Source organism: Pempheris klunzingeri, chromosome 11 (assembly GCF_042242105.1).
Source record: "Pempheris klunzingeri isolate RE-2024b chromosome 11, fPemKlu1.hap1, whole genome shotgun sequence".
NCBI lineage: Eukaryota > Metazoa > Chordata > Actinopteri > Acropomatiformes > Pempheridae > Pempheris > Pempheris klunzingeri.
Window position 1 is genome coordinate 9,372,149 of NC_092022.1, and position 7,637 is coordinate 9,379,785.

Sequence of the window (7,637 nt, forward strand, 5' to 3'; positions counted from 1 at the left end):
TTATCTGCCAGCATTAACACTCCACCACACAAATTAGCTAAACATCCCACTGCCCAAACATACTACATTGTATTGTACATTGTGATTGTACATCGTCTTTTGACAAATTTCTGTCCTTCCAAAATATTTGTTTTCATTTATTTCGATTACTTTTCTCAACTGTATCTCAGGATTACTTCAAATTGCATATTTTACTTTAGAGAAGGCAAGAAAGAGAATATCCCATTCTGCAGTTCACCTGAATTCATCTGGCAGTTATTCTGGCATCAATGCATCACTGAAAATAGTCCTGTCGGTTAGGAAAATAGAAATTATTTCTGACTTAGTGAGTTTCACTTTTTGTTTTAGAGTTTTTATTGCTGACATTATTGCTAAAAACGAAAAGAAACATTGTAGCGCTCTATTAACATTCTTCATTTGCAATATCATTTGTAGCCTCAACAAATGTTTATTTAATCAGTCATGTAGTAAGAGTCACTAGGACTTCACTAACTTATAATGAAGGGTCTACATAAATTCAATCTTCCTGTAGATTCTTCCAGCTAATGCACGATATTCTGGATGCAGTGAGGACAGAGAAGTGACTTTGGTGTATGATTCACATTGAGTGGACATTCAAACAGCGGGCATGCAAACACGGGTCAGCACATAGATCCCACTCAGGAGAAGAGCCCCCCGCAGGCTACAACATGCAGCTAAAGGTAGAGCACTCATTGAGGAACACTATAATGATATTTGTCACTGCCAATGATTCTGCATGAGTAGAGAACAAGAGGGGCGCGAGTGGCTGTTTACTCAATGGAGCAGAAGAATGGCTGAGAGAGGTGGTGGTGGTGGTGGTAGGGGGTGAGGGAGGCGAGGGCTGATTAGATAGGTTGCTACACAGAACACAGAACACTGGATGTGGAGTCAGTGAGTTGCAGAAAAAAGGTGTGTAGTAGCTAGTAACATCCCTGCTGATGACCTCATTATATGAACATCAGCTAATGATTTAATGGTATGTAATTAAGCAGATGTTGTTTGTGATTGTATAGTGCATTGCCTTGCACATAGATGAAGCTGCAGTGATGCTGTAGCATACTGGTTGTCACTGGCATGGATTAGTGTTACCCCTGTGTAGCAGTGGGAAAAGTCAGATTCATCCTATTATGTATCCTGTTTCTTTTGCAGTCGCAGAGTAGCCATAGGTCACACTACAAGCACAGACAAAACACCACAGCTTGACTTTGATGTGATGTTTATTCCAATAACCTCACTATTTGACCTCATTCAGTCCCATCAACTGTTAGCTAACCCAGACTTGGGTTTTATAGCCCCAAGGTATTGTTGTGGGATCAGAGACTTGACCTTACAACACCAGAGTGAACAGTAGTTTTTCAGGCTCACTGTAAATCCTTCAGCCATACAATAGACTTAAAATTATACCTGGAATAGCTGACTTTTTTGTCCTCTTGAGGTTAGAGGATACAAGTTGTTAACACAACTTTTATGACTAATCATCTTTTAAGGATGATAATGGCAGCCTTGTGAGCGAACAGTTACTTCCAGCAATTGCAGAGAAGCATTAACATTCATTTTGAGTTGTTTCTGGCCACATATCATTCAATATGGCCATGTCTCTATGTTTAGCTCTCAGAAGGGAATATCTGCATCTGTGGCTGCTAGATGCTGTTCACCAGCTAGTCCATTAACTGTGTGCCTGCTGTTTGGTGCTGAGCAGTTAGTGTACAGTGTGTTTTTAGATCTTTTTTGACTGAAAACAGCGCTATGAGAAAACAAAGACAGTGAACCAAAACAGTAAAGTTGCAGGCCGGATAGATTAACAATGGTCTGAGACTAAACATAATGATTCAGAGGCCTTGCATGTCAGCCTCAGTGCCATCAGTGCGTGAATACGTGAATCAGAGGCCAATTGTATAGCCCCTTATCTGCCAAAGTAGAAAGACAAGAAACGTGTCTTCATGCCTTTACGCAATTATCACAAAAATCTCAAGTATAGGGAGCATACTACAAATCTGTAAACAGTGTTAGGGTGTGCATGGAATTTATCAAAATCCTTCCTCATCTGACATGTTAAGCTATAGCTTAGTGAAACGTGTACTAAGGGGGAAACAAGAGGAAAACATCTCTTACATGTCAGTGCAACTGCTGTGGACAAAATGTCAAAGAAGGAAAATTGGATAGTTGATTTGATGTTTTCAGTCCTGGAGTGTGAAAAAGCAGAATAATTTGTCGCATATGATTGTGGCGTTGGTGAGAACACAGTGACTGGAGGGCTGTTGTGTTAGCCGCTCTGAAGAGGCTGCACCTGGCCACTTGAGTTGGCCAGGCTTGAGGGTAGACACACAGAGAAGGAAAGTAGGATCAAACACTGAATGATAAAAACATCAGAGGGGGTTGTGGAGGTGCTCCCTTGAGAGGTTAGAGTGTCGTGTGTGTTGTGTGTGTGTGTGTGTGTGTGTGTGTACTCGTATGCTTGTCGTGCTGTTCCTGTTTTATATAACCCACTGTGCAGAAGTTAATCATCATCACACCTCACCAGCTGTTTTGGTGTCATTCAGCTTTACTTGTCTCAAACATCTCGCTGCAACAGCTCCATTAGTTTCCAAATGGAAAGCTGTTGGACACATGTTGTTTTGCTGTTCAGCAGACATTGACCAGCATTTCTCTTCAAAATTACTTTCTAGCAGTTGCGGCAATACAATTCAACATGGCCACCAGTTCCGTCTGTTCCTCTGTGCAGTTAAAATCTGTGAAGCATGGCTAATACGGAATTTGATTGTAATTTACGTTTGTTCTCCTGCCAGCAATAATTGTGGGTGTTAACACTGACTAAATGAGGTGAAGCTCAGTTGTTAAGGTGAATGTGTTATTTCATGACTTTGTCTGTGTCCACCATCAGCTTAATCAAGAATAATTTAGCAGAACAATCCTCATGGGAAAAACTGATGGATACGATGAATAGGTTTTATTGTGCTCAATTGCTGACAAAGGCAATTGCCTCTTTCCAACAACAAACTGGTATGAGCAGGTTACACAAGAAAATTTATTTGAATCATATGCTCAATGACCAGAGTGCTCCTCAGAGTGCAATGTAAGACTGGAGGCGGCATCAATGAATTAGGCTTTCTTGTTGTGTTCTACTATTTCCTTGTTATATTTCAGAGAAATCACTTTAATTTGTCCTGTTTCATGATAGTACAATATTAAAGCCATTTCGTAAAAACACTAATAGCTACAACCCTAACCCTTGTTGTGGAAACATGGATATAGTCACCCATTTGCTGATATTCAATCAATTTGCTATTCATCAGAAATCAGTCAATTTGTATTTTATTACATTTTATACATTTAACTGGGTAAAGACAATTAATTACAACATATTCTGACATGTAGTATAATTTCTAGGTTTTTAAAATTAATAAATAGTTGTTTGTTTTGATTACAGAGTATTTATGTTATGCACTAATTACTTCCCTGCACTTCACATGGTGTTTTGTAAAAGAACTTTGCAGGATTCATTCCTTCTTAATTCAGGAGAGAAATATGAATCGAAGTACAAATCATTATTAGATATAAACGACAAGATTTGTATTCAGAAACATTTGACCAGCCTAATAAAGACTACATTATTTATGTGAAGAAATAAAGAGGCAAAGGGTAATTCTCTACAGGAGTTGATACTGAAAATGCACATGTAACCGCCCTCCCCCAACCAGCCGAAGCTCTTTGCCCTTGACTGTTGTTATGAGAGGAGACACAAAAGAGCGCTGCCAGTGCTGACGACCATGCTTACAGGCCATTCAAAGAAACCCAGACGTACACAACCTTACCCTTACTTGAGAGTTACCATTTAACATAAATAATGAATGTAGAATAGCTGCACATTTTAAGTGTAGTGGTATCCTCCATACAGTAAATGTCGCTTGCTTTTTTGTTTCCAGCCTTAATTGTAGTGTCCTTTGTGTATAACCAAATAAATAAGCAAGCAAACAATAAACAAAGACAAAATCTATTCCTCAAATGTGATTACTGCCTGCGAATCAACCGCCTATCATTTTGGAATTAGTGATAGTAATCTAGGCTCATTGCTGATGTCAAATTAAAATCTATTTGGAAGAAGCTGGCCATCTTGCATGTGGATGAGGGCCTGGCTTACAAAAATAACTCCCCATGCTCCTTCAAAAAAATGCTGCAATGGAGACAGTGAAGCAGTTCATTTTGCCTCCTAAATTGCTGGGACAGATGGTAGGACAAGCATTATAGAACAAACATCCGTTTCCAGGTCACAAAAAAGGGAAGTACTGACAAAGAAAAAAGGGTGGAATTATTAGGCATGCACCCATAGGCATTATTACAGAGACTCAGCAGTGATGCTTCCAACACAGCTTGGTACGGCTAAATTGTTCCAAATGCAGTGGTGATACTACTTCGCCACAAATTCTAAAAGTCATCTTGGTCTTTCAAAGTTAAGAAATGTCAGAGTAAAAAGCACCCAGGGGCCGCCCAGTTCTGCGATGCGCCTTATAACTGAGAGCTGATGTTTCAGATAGCAGTAAGATCCATTTATAGGTCCAGAATGATTCTAACTCTAATAGCGATGGCACCAAAAACCACCATTCAAGCTGTGCAAAAATATCCTTAACAGTTGAATATCTGATCACAGTACCACAAAAAACTACTGGGGTGATCCCAAACAAAAGACATCCTACCATTATACCATCATACCAGATATTGGCTCGAAGTTCAGATAATGCTGGCTTTGGCTGCCTACAAATTTGGATAGTATAAATGCTATTTTTTTTCCTAAATTGTTAAACATTCATAAATTTTTTATGTAAAGCTGACAGCTTAGAGATTAGAAAACTGAAAAGCATAGCAAGCCTTTTCTAGTAAAAGATGTCTCAGCTGTATTATAATTTAAGTAAAGTAGCAAAATTAAATGAAAAGAATGAATCATGGTTTGGGAAGACAAGAGGTTGGCAAAAATGTTGCTTGTAGAATACAAGTTCCAGCCACAGAATTTTGAGGAAATTTCAGGGAACCTCTAAAACTTTGGGTATGTCAGCGTCATGCTAACAAACAGCCAGCTTCTATATTTTTCTGTCCTTCTTTTTTCACTGAAAGACACTGAAAGTACACTGACACCATACAGTTGTTCGTACGCTCACATTTATATGCTCACATGCACCATATAACTGTATATGTTACAAAGGGCTCTTAGATCCCTGAGATTCACAAAAGCCTGCCTCACATTGACTTCGGTGTACTCCCAGCACAGCCTTGGCAGCGTTGGAGAAAGCCTTGCGATTTGTGTCAGGTTTCTGACGTGTTGCTTTGATACTGATAGACCCTCATGGGTGGCACCGGAGGAGTCCTCCTACAAACCAGAACAAACAAACCGGCAAAAGCATCACGAATGTCAGATGTGACATAATGAGGACAATGAGAGTACTTCTCTCCAAAGTGAACTGCTGAATGCTGTCTGTGGCCACGAGGCATGGTTGAAGTGGTTGAAATTTCACCCTCTGACCTTTCTTATTTTGTAGTAAAGAAAACAAAACAAAGTAATTGTATTGATAGAATCTTTGCTCTTCTTAATCTTAATGTAATATCACATCATGTGCAACGTGATCATGAACTGTTATTGTAGTTCAGCTCTTTGAGGTGAAGTCTAGACCTGCTTCAGTGCCATTTAAATGACAATTTGCATGAAGGATGATGACTATATTAATATGTTGACACAGAGTCTTTGTCTGCTGTTGTGAAATATGACTTTGGTATAAACGCTGAAAACATTCCACAAGTCTATGAAGTCACTGAATATCTGGGGAACAGCTCCAGTTTGTGTCTCACCAAACACCTGTCTTGTCTGATTCTAGCATCCGAGAAGTGTCTTGTTATAATCAAGCCATCCAAGATAATTGGAAAAACTTTCTTTAGAATTGAATTGAATGGATTCTTGTGTGGAAGCTCCTTCTGCATATTTTGTATGACCTGTAAAATATATAACGTGTGGAAATGAATTCACCTCCTTCATGCTCCAAAGTTTTCTTTTTTATCCAGTTTTTTCTCAGTACACAAGGGTTAATAGTCACACATCATATTATTACGGACCAAACAATGCTAGCGGGTGGGTTTTACTTTAATCTCTTATTTGAATATTTGAGGTAGTGACAAAATAAAATATAGTCCCTGCACAGCTTTCAAATGTACTTCACCTCCACAGATGAAAATGTTAAACTGCGTAAGAGTAACACTGCATGAATCAAACAAGTAAGCCTTTATCAAGATTTATGAAGTAATAATGACCCTCAGCAACAGTGAGTAGGGACTCAGTCATAACAGAGGCAATTGTTCAGTGGAAAGAGAGACTTCTTGCACACAGGGCACCTTACTATCGTCTCGATTCACTCACTAACTCACACCCACGATAGGGACTGCCTCAATCAAATTGGATTGGGGCAGCAGTAAAGGTGGACATTATTATGGACATTACTACTTTTTTTATATTCAAGCAAAATGGGCAACATGTGTGTTTCCATTGAAGGATATTTCCTGTTTAGTTTCTTAAAGAAAAATTCCAACTTGGATTTGATATTTGAGGATTTTGCCATCTGTGTTGGTTGTGATAACATCACAAAGACGATATTGCTAAAATGAGGTCTTCTGAGACAAGATAGCATGATCAGATGACCACAATGAGATACTGTAGGTTATAAAGAAACCACACGTTTAGCCAGATTACCACTTTATCTGAAAGTGAGCACACCCAATATGTTGGTGATAATCCCTCGTTGCACAAGGCAACTGTGTACATGCACAACTACGGACAGTATGGTCAAATTTGAACCATAAAGTTAATCTGTAAACTATGATGGATGTGTTCAGCTGACAGTTTGGATAAGAAGTTTACTTTTTTGTTTAAAATCTGAATGATTGCCTGAGTTTCAGTATATTCTGATATCTCAGTAATTATTTTCGTGAGCACAATTGTATCATAACTGAAACATTAGGCAAACCAATGAAAATAGATGCCAGGTTGTAATACACACAAATAATATGTTACAGTTGGGTGTAGTCATACAGTAAAAGAGCACATACCTGAAACCAGTGAGGGCAGTGATACGCTGCTTCTGAGACTGCTGATTATCACTACTGATTATTCTCTAAGATTAGGAATGTAAAAAATAAATATGCTTTCTATTTAAAGCAATGTGGCCTAACTACATAAAAGAAGAATGAATAAAGATCTAAAAGATGAAGTTATTCTGTGATCAACATCTCAGTCTTACTGACATTGTCATTAACATCAATAGATTGTATATTGCAGATGTTTTTATCTTATCCTGTTAGGTCAGTTTATTGGAATAATGTATAAAACATTGTAAAAATCATACATTTAACAAGATATGGTGTCTTGTAAAAATTTCCCATTGTAAAATATTGTATTATTCATCAGACTAAAAAAGGAAATCTGCCCCTTGATGTGATACAATCACAACAGAAATATTAACTAGCAAAAGCTAATACTGAAAAAAATCTCAATTTCAATACTGTAATAGAAATACAATGTCATTCTGAAAAAAAAACTTCATCAAAAGTTTTATCCTTTGAGGATGAAAAGAATTTCATAC